Source organism: Ambystoma mexicanum, chromosome 12, assembly GCF_040938575.1.
Source record: "Ambystoma mexicanum isolate Mex_15411 chromosome 12, UKY_AmexF1_1, whole genome shotgun sequence".
Classification (NCBI taxonomy): domain Eukaryota; kingdom Metazoa; phylum Chordata; class Amphibia; order Caudata; family Ambystomatidae; genus Ambystoma; species Ambystoma mexicanum.
In genome coordinates this window covers 1,065,977,281-1,065,992,470 of record NC_090936.1, presented here as the reverse complement: position 1 = coordinate 1,065,992,470, position 15,190 = coordinate 1,065,977,281, and the positions used below count along the sequence as shown (strand labels likewise).

At 46.1% G+C, this 15,190-nt stretch overlaps 1 protein-coding gene across 1 annotated transcript in view; it reads left to right on the top strand.

The window, feature by feature from the left end:
* The window catches only part of LOC138514720 (collagen alpha-1(VII) chain-like), a 1,453,166-nt gene that overhangs the window by 710,576 nt on the left and 727,400 nt on the right, over positions 1-15,190 (top strand). The gene's annotated exons all lie outside the window — the stretch shown is intronic.

Below are 15,190 nucleotides of genomic sequence, written 5' to 3'. Positions count from 1 at the left end.
CAATGGCACAAAGTTGCCTTAAGAAGCTTTTTGGTTCTGAGACACCCTCTCTACTCAGAAATGCTCATAGTTGGATTTCCTAAGGTTTACTCTGGTTGATGTTAGGACCTGCCTATTGAATCCCAGAGTGGTACCATACCTCGGCTAAGGTATTCACCAATGTTTGACTAAGTATGGCAAAGCCTGGATACATAGACAATGGGCCTCATTGCAAGTATGGCAGGCGGAAATAAGGTTGCCGGTAACAACGTACCAGCACCCTTTCTGAACCGCCATACTACAATGATACCCGAAGGGGCCACGGATCCCCCGGCTGGCCTTTACTGCCAGGAATTCAGGCATACTGGCATGGTTGTCACAGAAGCACAGACACCGTTAGCAGTGGTGCCGGTGCTTCTGTGTCCCCATTTCCACAATTCCATGGAGTCCTATTGGACTCCATGGAAATGGGGAGTAGCCGTTACTGCCAGCACTTGTGATATCTTGGTGGCACCAGGATATCAGGTGGCGGTAACAGTGTTATGAGGTCACTGCCAACCTCGTAATGAAGCCCAAAATGTGAGGTAAGAACAGGTGAGAAATGGGTACCCTTGATGTGCCCGGTGATGCTAGTCTGCTATACAAGTTTGAGCAATTGCACACCTGGAGGAGCTGGCAGAAATTTGGAGATGCTCTTGTGGAATGAGAGTTGACTAGTATTAGTGCCAATGCATTGTGAAGAAGCTCTGAAGATCTCCAAGAATCCCTGGCTATTTGCCCATGGACATCTTAACGAGTATGGACGAAGAGGCTTGCTGGGTGAAGAAGGCTTGCTGGGTGAAGAAGGCTTGCTGGGTCAAAGAGGCTTGGTCAATTTCAGATGCTCCTGAACAAATGCTAGTCAACACGGCTCATTATTCGAGGTATGACCCCCTGCGCCAACAGGATGCTCCTTGGCAAAAGGCCCATCTGTAATACATCATGGGTGCCTGCTACCTTCGCAGACGTACAGTCTCAAGGGGACACACCCTCATTTGCACTGGGGTTTACCACATTCGAATAATGGAAGGCTATTTCCTCGCTGCATGCCCATGGCACATCAGGCCCTGGATCGGTGCCCTGCATGTGATCCACCCAGGAGATGGCGCTTGTGCAAAAACACACCTTCGGGGTGTTATTTAGAAGCATAGCTCTCAACCATTTGTGTTGCAAAGGCGGGTGAAATCACCCGATTTAGTTTTTGGCGGGTGAGACGCCCATTGGAATGAATGGGCGTGCAGGAGGCTTGGCGGGTGAGTCAGCCCTTCACAAGGGGGGTGACACCCGCCAAAAGCGTGTGAGTTGAGAGCTATGTAGAAGGGAGCAGAGGGCTTCCAGGGACCATTCCAAGACCCCCCGTGGGGCAGCACTGGCTCTCCTTCAAATGTTGTTTTGTGCTTCTGCGATAACAATTTCTAAGCTGAAGGGTGATGGGTGTAAGGTTTTAATCTCTGTCCTCACTCTAGGCAACCGTCCAAGCCTGATTTGCAAATGGATTTTCCTTTCTGTAATGGCAAGGCAAACTAAATCCAAGGTTTGGAGGATTGTCCAGAGCAATGCCAGAGGTTATGATTAATTTAAAACGTTTTAGTCATAATTTTTCAGTAAATTATACACTACACTAACATTGACGGTGCGGCTTAAACATTGTGATTATTAGAGCGAGAGCACAAGCAGCCTACTTCAACCGGATGGTGCGTCTGCCCACTTCTTTGTTAAAATTTGCTGACTCGCTCCCTACTGCTACGTTGCATTTGGGTGTAGCATTTAGTTTAGTAAACACCCAGCGGATGGATTTATCTGGCCCGAATCCTGCTCACTTCGCAGGTCAGCACCACTACACCCCAATAATTTTGAGTGCCTGCTTGGAGATTAAACTCCTTTGAAAAATATTTTAAAGTTTGAGATTAGAATACACGGGTTTACACAATGAAGTATCATCACACTTTCGGTATCTAAATTGTCACTATGCTCTATATGGGACTATAACACTAGGAAAACAAGCCTGCCTGCAGACATGGCGTCATTTCACCAGGGGTAGCGGAAGTGACATCACACGACCCTTGACCTCTGATCACATCACAGGAAAGTGATATAATTTGATCCTGCCCCCAAGTGACATCACGAGAAGTATTGCACACGACCTTTCACCCCTTGACAAAACAGGCAGTGGTGTCACATAGCATTGTTCCTCAGTATACGAAGAAAAATATGGTAATAATATCACTGTAATATGATATACATGTCATCACCGTATGTAGGGTTACTATCAGTGTGTACAAGCCCATATTACCAAGATCTTTTAGTTGTGTGACCATCAAATGGGCTGGCACCATGTTTCCTTGCCCAATAGGCCTTGACAAAGACCAACTGGCTACTGGTTGCAGCGAGTTTTAAAAAAACATTTTTTTTTGGGCCAGGTGTCTCATGTGAGACAGCAGGGGTAGCAAGGGAGACAGCAGGGGTCGCAACCCCCAAATGATGTCCCTGCCTGCAGATCAGTGCCTACATGTTAATGTTAATATTAATGTTAAAGGATATTTGTACCGCACACTATCACCACCAGAGTGGTCCCCTAGCGCTCAGGCGGCTCTGAAAGAGGGAGGGGAGGGTGGGTTAGTGGGAATGAGCTGGAAAAGTGCAAGATAGCAGTGATGTGCTGTTGGCAGCCTCAGCCCGGTGGGTCCGTTGGCTGGGCTTGGGGTGTTTTACGGTCATAGTCATTGTGTGCTGTTGTGCAAGTCTGTGTGTTGTTTGTTTTGTTGTTGCAGTGTAGTGAAGTTTGTGCGGATTGATGCGTTTTAGGCTTGTGATTGTGTTTGGTTAGAGTTTGAGAGGTGTATGCAGAGGAAAGAAATTGTCAGTGGATTGGTTAGTTGGCATCGCTGTCCTTGGAATTATGTCTGGGTATGATGCTTGCTATCATTCACTATTCCATCGGAGTGTGGCAGTTGCTAATTTTTAATATTCTGTCTAGATGTGAGGCAGGCTAGTGATCATGATTCCATTCAAGTGTTGCACTTGTCTTCATTCACAGTTTCATTTAAGTGTTCTAACATTTGCATTTATGTCTAGATATGACACAAGCTAAGGTCAAGAATTCCGTCTAAGTGTGGCAAATGCTAACATTCATAATCCTGTCTAGATATGACGCAAGCTAAGGTCAAGAATTCCATCTAAGTGTGGCACATGCTAACATTCATAATCCTGTCTAGATACTGCGCAAGCTCGGGTCAAGAATTCCATCTAAGTGTGGCACATGCTAACATTCATAATCCTGTCTAGATACGGCGCAAGCTAGGTTCAAGAATTCCATCTAAGTGTGGCACATGCTAACATTCATAATCCTGTCTAGATACGGCGCAAGCTAGGGTCAAGAATTCCATCTAAGTGTGGCACATGCTAACATTCATAATCCTGTCTAGATACGGCGCAAGCTAGGTTCAAGAATTCCATCTAAGTGTGGCACATGCTAACATTCATAATCCTGTCTAGATACGGCGCAAGCTAGGGTCAAGAATTCCATCTAAGTGTGGCACATGCTAACATTCATAATCCTGTCTAGATACGACGCAAGCTAGGGTCAAGAATTCCATCTAAGTGTGGCACATGCTAACATTCATAATCCTGTCTAGATACGGCGCAAGCTAGGGTCAAGAATTCCATCTAAGTGTGGCACATGCTAACATTCATAATCCTGTCTAGATACGACGCAAGCTAGGGCAAGAATTCCATATAAGTGTGGCACATGCTAATATTCACATTTCTATCTAGATACGATGCAAGCTAAGGTCAAGAATTCTATCTAAGTGTGGCATATGCTAACAATTATAATCCTGTCTAGATACGCCGAAAGCTAATCTTGACCGTTCTCTATAGGTGTGGCACTAGTTAAGATTGGCTAGCATGTTAGTGCGTAATGCAATGCAACATTTACAGTCCAGCAAAGAATGGATTTAGGCTGTTGGTCACAAATCTCTCTAAGTATGCATGTTGTAATTCTATGGCAGTCTATGTTATGGAGAGGTAAAATAGAGTGGCGAGGGCTTTCAGGAGCAGAGTGATTGCTCTACACCCCACCCATGCCACACTTACAGTTTTGTTGGTGTCTGTTGGCTGCTGGCTTCTTTTGCTTCCCCTGCTGACACCTGCAGACACATCTTGGAGCCGCCAGTGTAGGAGCCGCCCTTTGCCTTGGGGCCCTTAGCCGAAGGGGCTGCCGGGCAGAGGGCTGCCCTGGGGGGTTCATATATGAACAAGGAAGGACCAATCAGGGCCACGGGGAGGTGGGATTTGCAGGACGAGGAAACGGGGAAGGCATGGGAGGGATCTCGCTGCATCCTCGCACTACGTGCTTTTAAAAGCACTTGCAAATATTCCAGATGGCTGGCAGGGAGCATGGGGGTTAAAATGAACTCACCTCGCCTGGGGTATTGTAGCAAATGGCGCTGGTGCCTCGCTGCACGCCGGTTGCTGGCCTGTGCTTGTATGGAGGTGGGAAGGCCAATCAGGGCCACGGGGAGGCGAGATTTGCAGGACCAGGAAACGGGGAAGGCATGGGAGGGATCTCGCTGCACCCTCGCACTACATGCTTTTAAAAGCACTTGCAAATATTCCAGATGGCTGGCAGGGAACATGGGGGTTAAAATGAACTCACCTCGCCTGGGGTATTGTCCTCTCCAGGGATGAAACACTTGTTCTGTCCTGCTTTTATCTTTGTATTCAGGGACTTGGACAAAACAGGTTATTAAATTGAGCTTTTATATTGTGCTTGACTCCGAAGCGCGGCCTCTAAGCACGGTTCCTGGGATTGAAACCTGTGACGCACAAGCCCATCGCTTTGCCCCTCAGCTATCCTCCCAGGCCCCTGGTCCATTAGCCGTATTATAAACCCAGGACTGCAAGTCCCAGGATGCAAAGTTAAAACCAGGACTGGACCCGAAAGTAACAGATATTGTTGACTTGCATTTCAGTGTTATTACAAACTATGTAACCACTAGGTAAAGGTGACTGTGAGGATGAAGTATGTGTTCCTCATTTGTTGAAGCCATCCCAATCAATACACTATTTAATAGAAACAATGTTGAGCCAAGAGATGGAAGTCAAATAAAATGTTTTTAAAAGTAATATTTTCCAAAGAATGTTCTGAGGCCTGACTGGTGTATCAGGTATCACCCACCGCGACGTAGTCACCCTTGTCCCCCTCTCCATAAATGGGGTGTCCATTCAGATGATCTCAACAGTGATGGGCGAATGTGGAGTGGGCATGTTAGAGCATTATTGGAGGTCGGCCAGAGTGCAAGGATAAAAGCCCAGAAAGGGCAGGGCAAAAAACTCTGCACTCGAAGCAAAACACTGATTAAGGACCCTCCTGCAGTCTTAGATAACAGAGTTTAGCAAACAAAAAAAAAAACGATTATGAAGTTTTCAGAAGCAGGCTACACAGATTTCACCAGAATGCAGCTCATAGCAGGAACGAACAGGCAGACAGAAATTCCAGCAGCATGCAGCTTATAGCAGGAAGTAACAGGCAGGCAGAAATTCCAGCAGCATGCAGCTTATAGCAGGAATTAACAGGCAGGCAAAAAATCCAGCAGCATGCATCGTATAGCAGGGAATAACCGGTAGGCAGAAACTCGAGCAGCATGCAGTTTATAGGAGCAAAGAACAGACAGGTAGAATTGCAGCAGCATGCAGGTTATAGTGCGAAAGAGCAGGCAAGCAGAAAGTACAGTGACATGCAACGTATGGCAGGAATTACCAGGCAGGCTCAGCAGCAGACAGCTTATAGCAGGAAGGAACAGGCAGGCAGAAACTGCAGGAACATGCTGCTTATAGTAGAAAGAAACAGGGAGACAGAAAATCTAACAACATACAGTTTATAGTAGGAAGGAAGACAAAAACATATATGGGCCTCATTACAAATGCGCCGGTCTGAAAAAAATGATGGTAATTCCAGCACCGGCCATTCTTCCAGACCGGCACACTTCAAGTTTGCCGGTGGGGGCCACGGATCTCCGAGCATGCCTGACCTGATGGTAGATTAATCCCCTACCAGCAAAGAAATTCCTGAATCACCGGCACTGGTAATAATGGTGCCGATGATTCAGGCAATCCCATTTATTTATGTATTTTGTTTATGCATTTATATCGCGCCGAAGCCTGCAGGCATCAGGGCGCATACATTTAGACAAGGACCCACATAACAGAAACGAGACAGCTGGGTTCTATTTGATCCTCCTGGAAAACTGCAACTGCTATCGAAAGATAGCTGTCTTCTGGGTTTTCAGTCCTATGGGTCTCCATGGGAATGGGAATTAACGAGCTTTTTGCTGCCTGTAATATCTCGGTAATACCAGGTTATCGGACGGCAGAGACGGTAATACCGGCAGCATACCGGCACACTCTTAATGAGGGTCTCTAGTAGCCTGCAACCTTCTTAGGAAACAGGTTTGGAACAAGGCACAGATTAGCAGCCATCAGGCCCATTAAACCATTTTCAAAGACAGATTTGCACGGCCTTCCTTATACTTGCCCTCCAGTGACTCCACCAGTCACGCACAGCAGAATGTCAGCATTAATCACACAGGAAGATGTAAAAATGCTCAGAAATAACTTGAGTGTTTGCACAAAAGTCCTTCAGCCACCTTTATAAAAATAGCAGTGACTGGTGACATTTTGTAGTGGGGGCATCAATACTTTCCCCGAATTGGGTAGAGCAAGCACAGCGAGTAAACTGAAGCCAAGTGATGGTTTTTTAGGGGTGTTTTCCTCTGAGAAAATCTATATTAATGGTTTTAAAAAGTCCATTTGTTTGCAACGTTTTCAGAATTTACAATCGGTTCTGTTGGGGAGCTCTTTGAACACTCTGAGAGATGTCAGGCCACAAACAGTCAGAACACAGGAGCACACAACACGTTTTATGTTGGCTGTGCCCGAAGAAAATCATGAGGCCTCTCTCAACAATGCACTTCAGCACCATTACTGTAAAACACATGCTCAGGCTGCCTAAACAAAACCATGAGGCCTTTTTCAACAATTTTGCCACCACTGCTACTGTATAACACTATTCTGTTTTTCTTGTGAACAGAGAAAATCACGACGCATGTAGCAACAATATAGGCTATCACTGCCCACTTTCATGGTGGTTGTGCCCAAATAAATTCATGAAGCTGGTCTTCACATGCAAGCATTGCCACTGTAAAAAACATCTCATGCTATTTGACATCCCAGCTATACCTTATGCCACTCTACCTGCCATACAGCTTCCCCCTTTGATTCCCAATGCCCAGTGTGAGAAACCTGAAGGTGTCTCACCCGGTAGTCCCCGGGGATCTGTCATCCAGGTGGCCAGGACACAGCCATTGCTTTTGTATCCAGTTCCTGGGGTGACCAGTGCGGGAGGATCACCTGGATGAGGTGTCTTCAGGGAGTGGGAGTGGGACACTGGATGGTGAGATGCTGTATCCCCTTCCTTGTAACACCTTTATCCCATCCTACCAGGTAGGATACTTAGGAACTCGAACCCCCTCCCCTTTTACAACACAAACACTTTCTCATGGACAGCCTGCTAAGAGGGAAAATGGACTAACACACGAGCCATACACCTGATGTGTCCCAATGCAATGGTCAGGCAGGGTCAGGCAATTATTGACCATCACGCACACCTCACTTCCATTACAATTCCCCACACAGATAAATGGTGGAGTACGAGAGCATACTATGAGCGAGACAAAGACCACGAGGAAACAGCAGTTCCAAGATGGCAGTTTAACAAGAGTAGAAAGACAGGGAAACAGAAGGGGATTGCAACGAGTGAAGTTTCCTTGACCTTTTTGACAAGGAACTGTTACGTTCATGAAACCTTGAAAATAGTAAACGTAATGCCAGGAAACCCAGCTGAAGAATCCTGTATTGTGTGTCGGAGGTACTCATCGATAATCAAGGAGGGTAGAATCGCCAGCTGCCGTGGTACTGTCCTTGACTCCAACAACAAGGCAGCATCAGTGAAATCAACACAGCCGGTGAGTTGGGGAGACCGATACAGGACCGGTCTGTGTTGAAGCCAAGGTTGCAAGCAGCAACATTGTATGGTGAGTGCTGAAACGAACATTGTTTGAAACGTGAGTGATAACCAATGCGAGGGAAGTTGAACGGCAGAAGAATGATCGAACTTTGAAACCAAGATACGATATCTTTGACTCAGTGGACCAGCACTGCATGGGTGCTCAATCGGAGGTCTCTGTATGGTATCCAGCTGAGAGTTAACAAAAGTGAAATGAAAGAGTGGCAAAGGATTGTGAATCAAAGTGGTCCTGCAATGGGCCAAGCAAAACCCTGTGCACAATCGAAAGATTTCGATATTGATACAGTAAAGAAAGTTGATGGCAAAGTAGGTAATGTTGGTCCGAGTCCAGCAGACGGAGATCAACTGAAAGCTTTGTGTTAAAGCAAGATTGTGTTCCCATAGATACATTGGTCTGAGCCCGACAAGGGGAGACTGATTGAAGATTGTGTGTTAGAATGGATCTGAGCCCAGCAGAGAGGGATCTGGGATGAATCATGAATCACCCAAGAAATTGAATACGTCAAAATCCTGCGAATTTTGTGTTGAAGTGGATCTGAGCCCGACGGAGGGGGATCCGAGGTGAACAGTAAATCACCTAGGAAAGTTGTGCATAAGAGAATCCTGAAAAGGAAATTAACTTTATTATTGGTTTGTTGCATCAAGGCCCCTGAAAGAAGAGACTTTGAATGGAAAAAGAGACTTTAGCACAGAAGGCCATGATGTTGGAGTTTTGAACTGCACCCTTGTGCTAGAGAAGCCAGAGGCTGTGCTAAGCTCGAGTGTGCCACCTTATCCCGTGCTGAAAACGTGGGAAAGGGAAGCCAATGGCTTGAATTTCCTGACATATCATTTCTTGAACACTTTTCTTTTGAATAATGTTGTTGTCCCACACTGTTTGTATTTAGAGGTAAGGAGTGCCAATAGGTCTATTAGTATAGGCCCTTTATTTTGACAAGACACCACTAGGAGTGCGCTATTATTATTTGCTGGTCATAGCTCGCTCCCATCTTTAGATTCAGGATTAGATAGGCGTTTTTCAAACCCTTATTGAAGTTCAATAAACACTCTTGAACTGTGGTCACTTGTGTCTGTCTTACTGTTGATACCATGCCTTCCTTACACCAGTTCTGCCCATATTCCTAATGTTCCTCATTGCAATGAGTGCTGTCTCCATTTGCCTCTCAGTGCTGATTGCTGCCCTCAATTCGACTTTAGTGCTGAGTTTTGCACTGTTTACCCCTTAGAGGGGAGTGCCGCCCTATTTAGAACTTTGAGCCCCGTTGTACCTTCATTTGCCCCCCAGTGCGAGTTGAGAACCCTTTTGCTTCTCTGTGCTAATTTCGGCATCTAATTTCCCCTCATTGCAGTGTATTGCCGCATTTGCCTCTCAGTGCCCTCTCATGCCCCGATTCGCCCTCAGTGATGAGGTATGCCTTGAATTTGCCACTCAGCAACCCTTTCCTCTATGTGCCCCTCATTGCCACATATTTCCTTCCTGTTATGTTATGTTGATTTATACTGCACACCGCTACCACCCAGGGGCAGTCTCCAGGCACTCGTGTGGCTCTGCAAGAGAGGGGTGTGGGGAGGTTAGTGGAATAGTGTGAGAGGATAGGTCCAGAACCAGGAGGAACTGGCATCTGCAAGTGTTGTTTTGCATGTGGGAGTTTGTGCGATAGGCCTCATGCATTGTAACCATATGGGTAAGATTCAGTGCCTCTCTTGTGTGGTAGTATTTTGTGTTGCCGTTAGTGTGATGTTTGGGCTTGTCGCAGGTATGGTCGTGAGCACTGTTTATATGCTGTGCATAAGGGATCCAGAGTCACGGGTGGCCTTAGCTGCAAGATAATCCGGTATCTTGGTGTGTAGTTGCGTTGTTGATGGTTTTATGGGCTATGTGGGTGGTTCACTCTAGGTGTGTTTCAGCACCTAGAGATGCTGGGTGTGAACATAGTATTGATTCTCTGATTGTTTATGTGTAGTGTGGCTAGTCCAAGGTCTGGTGTAGTGGCATCGGTTTTGTTGGAGGAGCAGGAAGGGGAGGCGGGTTCGTAAGTCGATCAGTTTGTTGGAGCCACTGGCGCGGCTCTTCGGTTGCCACTTGATGGTTTCTAGTCAGGTTCTTGTTTGTGGTTCTTTGGCCCATCTCATCTCCTCGCTAGTTGTTTGTCTGAGGCAGTGTTTTTGCCGGTGTCCCTTTGAGGTAGTGATTGTCTGCTGAATAGCCAGGTTTTGAGCAGGTTCCTGAAGGTGATGTGGTCTTCTGTGGTTCTAATTTCTTTGGGCATGTTGTTCCAGATTTTAGCAACTAGACGTGAGAATGCTGTTCCGGGGAATGTCCTTTTTCCACAGTGTTTTGCCTCTATTTGTAGGCCGGTGCTGGATCTTAAGTCCCTTCTTGGGTGATACCGGCTAATCTTGTCTTGGAGGAATTCGGCACCCATTCACCCCTCAGGCCCAGGTTCTGCTACATTGTGTATTGTTCCGTTCACTCAACCGGTTACCAAATTATTTGTAATATCGGGTAGATGAGGTAAAAACACATGTTATAATCCATAGTTTAAAGGATCAGGGGTTCCATATCAGAGTGCAAGTACATAATGCATTCCATGCCCTGTATTTCAAAGCATCAATGATCCAATGGAACAACTGGGTCATTCCGCAGTCAGAAATTTCCTTTCCCCTCCCAGCATTCCTACCATGTGGAATGTCCTTTCCTGGCATGTAACAGGCCTTGACCCACTATTGACTTTTTTTCTGAAAATGGCAATACCCGGGGCATTCAGAGGGTTCTCCTTCCCAAAGTTCAAAGTCTCTTGTGACACTATTTAACAGGATTCTTCATAGAGCACTTTGTCACAATATTCATCCACTGGTTTCTTGTTCTCATTAATTAATTTCATAGTTGGTTGGGGTACTCTGGTCTAGGTGCAGTTAATAGATCGCACGGTCCACCCATTACAGGTTGCGCAACCATATGCCCTTAACTTCCCAAGCTCTCCTCATTGTGTTTCACTCACGTTTCTCAGCAATTATTCACTTCTCTGTATTTCTTAATTCCTCTTTCTGTTTTATAACAATAGCCTTTCTTCGGCTCCACTTTACATTGCTTTTCCTTATTTTGATCAAACTTCACTTGCCTCCCTTTTTTGCTGCACAATATCCTTCATTGAGACTTGCAAGGGTTTGCCCATTGTTCTGAATTCTTCATACAATTCTTTCTTTATACACGGTCACTCTGATACAATGTTCCACACACTTTAACTTTCTTGCATTCCTTCGCATCATTCAGTTCAATGTTCGTTTCCACACTCGATTGTCCTCTTGTTAAGGCTTCTCGCCTTCGTTTGGAGACTTTTGACAACGTGCCAACTGCATGCGACCACTCCGCTACACTGTATCCAGTCACTTGCATTCACTTGCGCACTGGGTTTCTTAACAAACTGAAACTCACTGGTCGCTCTGGTTGTTCTTGCTGCTTCTTCACTTCCACGGTTTCTGCCCTTAGGAACTCCTTGGTTGTTTCTCCACCCAAGGGGAGGAGCACTATGAAGATGCCAGTAAGGGGCCGCCAGCTTATATGGTCTCCTTTCACTACTGCAATTCTCTTGCCACGCTCCCGCAGATGACCTTGCTCTGCTTCACTTCAGCATCTTGACATTCCATTTTCTTCCTCTCCACGACAGTTCGGCTTGGCTTCCTTTCTGCTCCTCTCCCAATGCCTTCTGTTTGCTCTTGAGGCTTTCTCCTTTTATACCACTGCCAGTCAATAATAGGTGTGAGTGCAGGTGCGAGGTATCAGCCTCAATTGGCTGACTTTGCTTGAACCTATTAACGGCACATGTTTGGTTTGAGTCATACTATTCCTCAATAGCCCTTGTTCTCGTCTTGGTACTATACTGGTGTTTTGAAAGGGGGTTATGCATTACTCTTTGAAACTTCTTCCTCGTCTCAGTACCATACTGGTGTTTCCTAAGGGAGTTATGCATTACTCTTTTAGGCTTATTCCTCGTCCTAATACTTGGTATATTTTCAGAGGGTAGGACAGGATAGGAATGACAATATCATAAAAATTCTGAGGGAGAGTAGGGAAAATCACTGTCAGGGAAGGGGGGATACCGTGGCTCGCCATCTGGCACCCTCTCCCCAATTCCCATGGACCCTCTGCCCAGGTGTTCCTCCCTCGCTTATTCACCCCCAGGGTTAGGTTCCAATAGCAATGACCAGGGGCGTTGCTAGGGAGGGGGCTAAGGGGGCTATAGCCCCTGATCTTTTGGTTGTAGCCCCGGATAGAATCTCAGGAGCTACAGCCAAAAGACTAGCTAGCCCCCAGTCCCAACAGTTCTGACATCAGCTTAGCCCCAGGTCTTTTCCAGACCTAGCAACTCCCCTGGCAATGACCCTTCACTGGCCACCTGAACAGAAGATCACTGTGGAGTAGGTGCGAGAGTGCCTTCAGGTTTCCCACTAGCCACATAAACCAATTGGTATTTACCAAACCAAACCTGGCTCAGAATGGTCTTTAGCAGGAACCCATTGAGAGAAGTACCCAAAAACTTCCATAGCCTGTCTGCCACTTTTGAATCCTACCCAGATCGCTTTGCCAACATCGAGATGTTCCAACAGCAAGGCCAGAAATAGCTTACTGTCCCCGTCGAGAATGGCTATTGGCCGTTAGTTTTGCAAATCTGCATGCAGGCCCCTCTTTAATATGGAAACTATAAACACTGTTGACCATGACTGAGGAAAAAAGTAGGAGTCCCCGATTTGGTTAAACAGGGTGTCCAAAATAGATACTCACGCAGCAGGATTCCCCTTAAACAAGAGATTGAACAATTGATTTGGGCCCGTGGCACGAGAAGTACTGATCTTCCTTATCACATGCTTAATGTGTTCCTTTCCCACCCGCACCTTCCACCCTCCAATTGTGGGCAAAGGCGGATCACAATCATACCTCCCATGAGCGCCATGCAATGGAAATACCTTCGCATAATGGCTGGTATCAGGTAACAGTATACCCATACATATGGTCGCTATACATAATGTTGCAGGGAAAAGGTTGTGGCGACATTATATATGGTGACCATATATATGGGGTCAAAGGGAACAGCGGTTGCGGGGGTGTCCCCCAACCCCTTGAGAAAAAAAGGTTTTGGGTATTGCAGGGGTGTCCCCAGCATGTTCAATGTAATAATGTCCCTGCAAAAAAGAGCAATTTTTTGGCGACGTATTTTTCCAGGCACCATTTTTGCAAGAACATTGTTACATGGAACCTAATGGGTTACCCTATCAGCTTCTGAAACTGCGTTTATATGATATATAGCAATGTTAAAACCCTCAATAATACTCAATGTGCCAACCTCTGACCGAGGAAGAGCAGACCCAGGCATGCATGACAAGTGACTACCTCTGCTGGTTTATCACGCAACCTTAAAGTTCCCCACTTAAACAGTACTAATTTGATCTACTTCAGAAGGATTGAAGGCTGATACAAACCTGACACCTGTAGCTTACACAGTGATCACTGCAGTAGGTGCATTAACCCACTGCGGTATCTTACTACAGAGTTTAATTTGCTGTCTTGCTTGGAAAACATTCACAGATGCACAGGACTCAATTTCCTCTTGGTAAACCCCAACCAGCCTCATCACACCCTCTCCCTTTCCCTAACCTCTCACTTCATTCCTGAAGCTGTTTAAGCTTTTTTGTACATTTATCCACAAGAATCACCACAAATCTGCCTGAACTTCTCCAAAACCTCCACAAAGTTGTGTGGCTCTTAAAGGCGATTTCGGCAGGTTTGGGCTGGAAGAACCTTCATGTGAAATCACAAACATACTGGGCCTCATTACAATAGTAACAGCCACGGTATGAACGGTGCCGGTAAGGCACCGGCACTGTTCATACCGGGCCACCACATTACGAGTTCTGCTCGCGAATTCCTGACAGCCCAGTAGGTTTTACCTGGCGGGCTTTGCGGCACCCGCGATCAGAACTTGTGATTGCACCAATACCGTTATCAACGGTGCCAGTGCAACCATGCTCCTGACCCCCATTCTGCCCTATGGGGCAGAATGGGGATAGGGAGCCCGGCATTACCGCCTCCCGCGAATGGGCAATTACCGGCCCCTTCATCTCGTAATGGGCCGGTTATTGACCAATCGTGGGAGGCGGTGCCGGTAACGAGCATGGCGGTAGCCGTGCCTGCCATACATGCACCGCTACCGCCATGCTCGTAATGAGGCCCACTGACTCCGGCTGGGAAATTCGCTACAGCCCTCTGAACATTTCTGAGAAAGCTCACCAGTCTTCCTTGTGGCCAATGACCCTCTCCTTGCTCAGCAGTAAAATACATGGAGAAATACACCATTGGCGGATGTATATGGTATCCATACAATGGCACATTTGTATAAGTACACATAGATGGATCCAACACCGATTGTAGGTTCAATCTACACTGAGTAGGGTTGTATTTAAAGATCCTTCATATCAATAGCAATCTTCAAGGGTAAGGTCAGTGGAAACAGATTACATACAAACAGGATGTTGTTAGTTTTCAACAGTACATTGCATTTACTAAAAGATGTAATTAACAATAATTCCACTCCTTTTTTTTAACGGTGACATAGAAATGGGGTTTTACAACGGGGTGAAAATGTAATGTTTTAATTCATTGCATAAACTGCATTTGAGGCAATTTCAGTGTTTGCTAATGGACAACCCCAAAGATATTTCAGAACAAAACATAAATAGTTTGCAAAACCCTCATATCTTCTTCTCTAGCCAATTGCTGGATAGGTGTTGACCATTTATTTGGTGCACGCTATCGCAATGTACTCTTGAATTCCTTGAAAATAAGAATAAACATAAAAAGATGATCATTCTTAGGTACCGTGGCCCGTAGCATAGACAGCTCCTAATGTAAAGTTAAGCAGGCGATTTGCAAAAATCCTGGCTCACCTTTTAGTAGCAAGGGTGAACCCTTGGGCTGATCTCTGTAGAAGGTAGGTGGTCGGCTTAGATCATAGCATAAGCCACAAGTTAATCTGGAAGACTACGTGGTAAGAGCAAGGACAGAGACCGTACATGGGCGAGTGACAGACA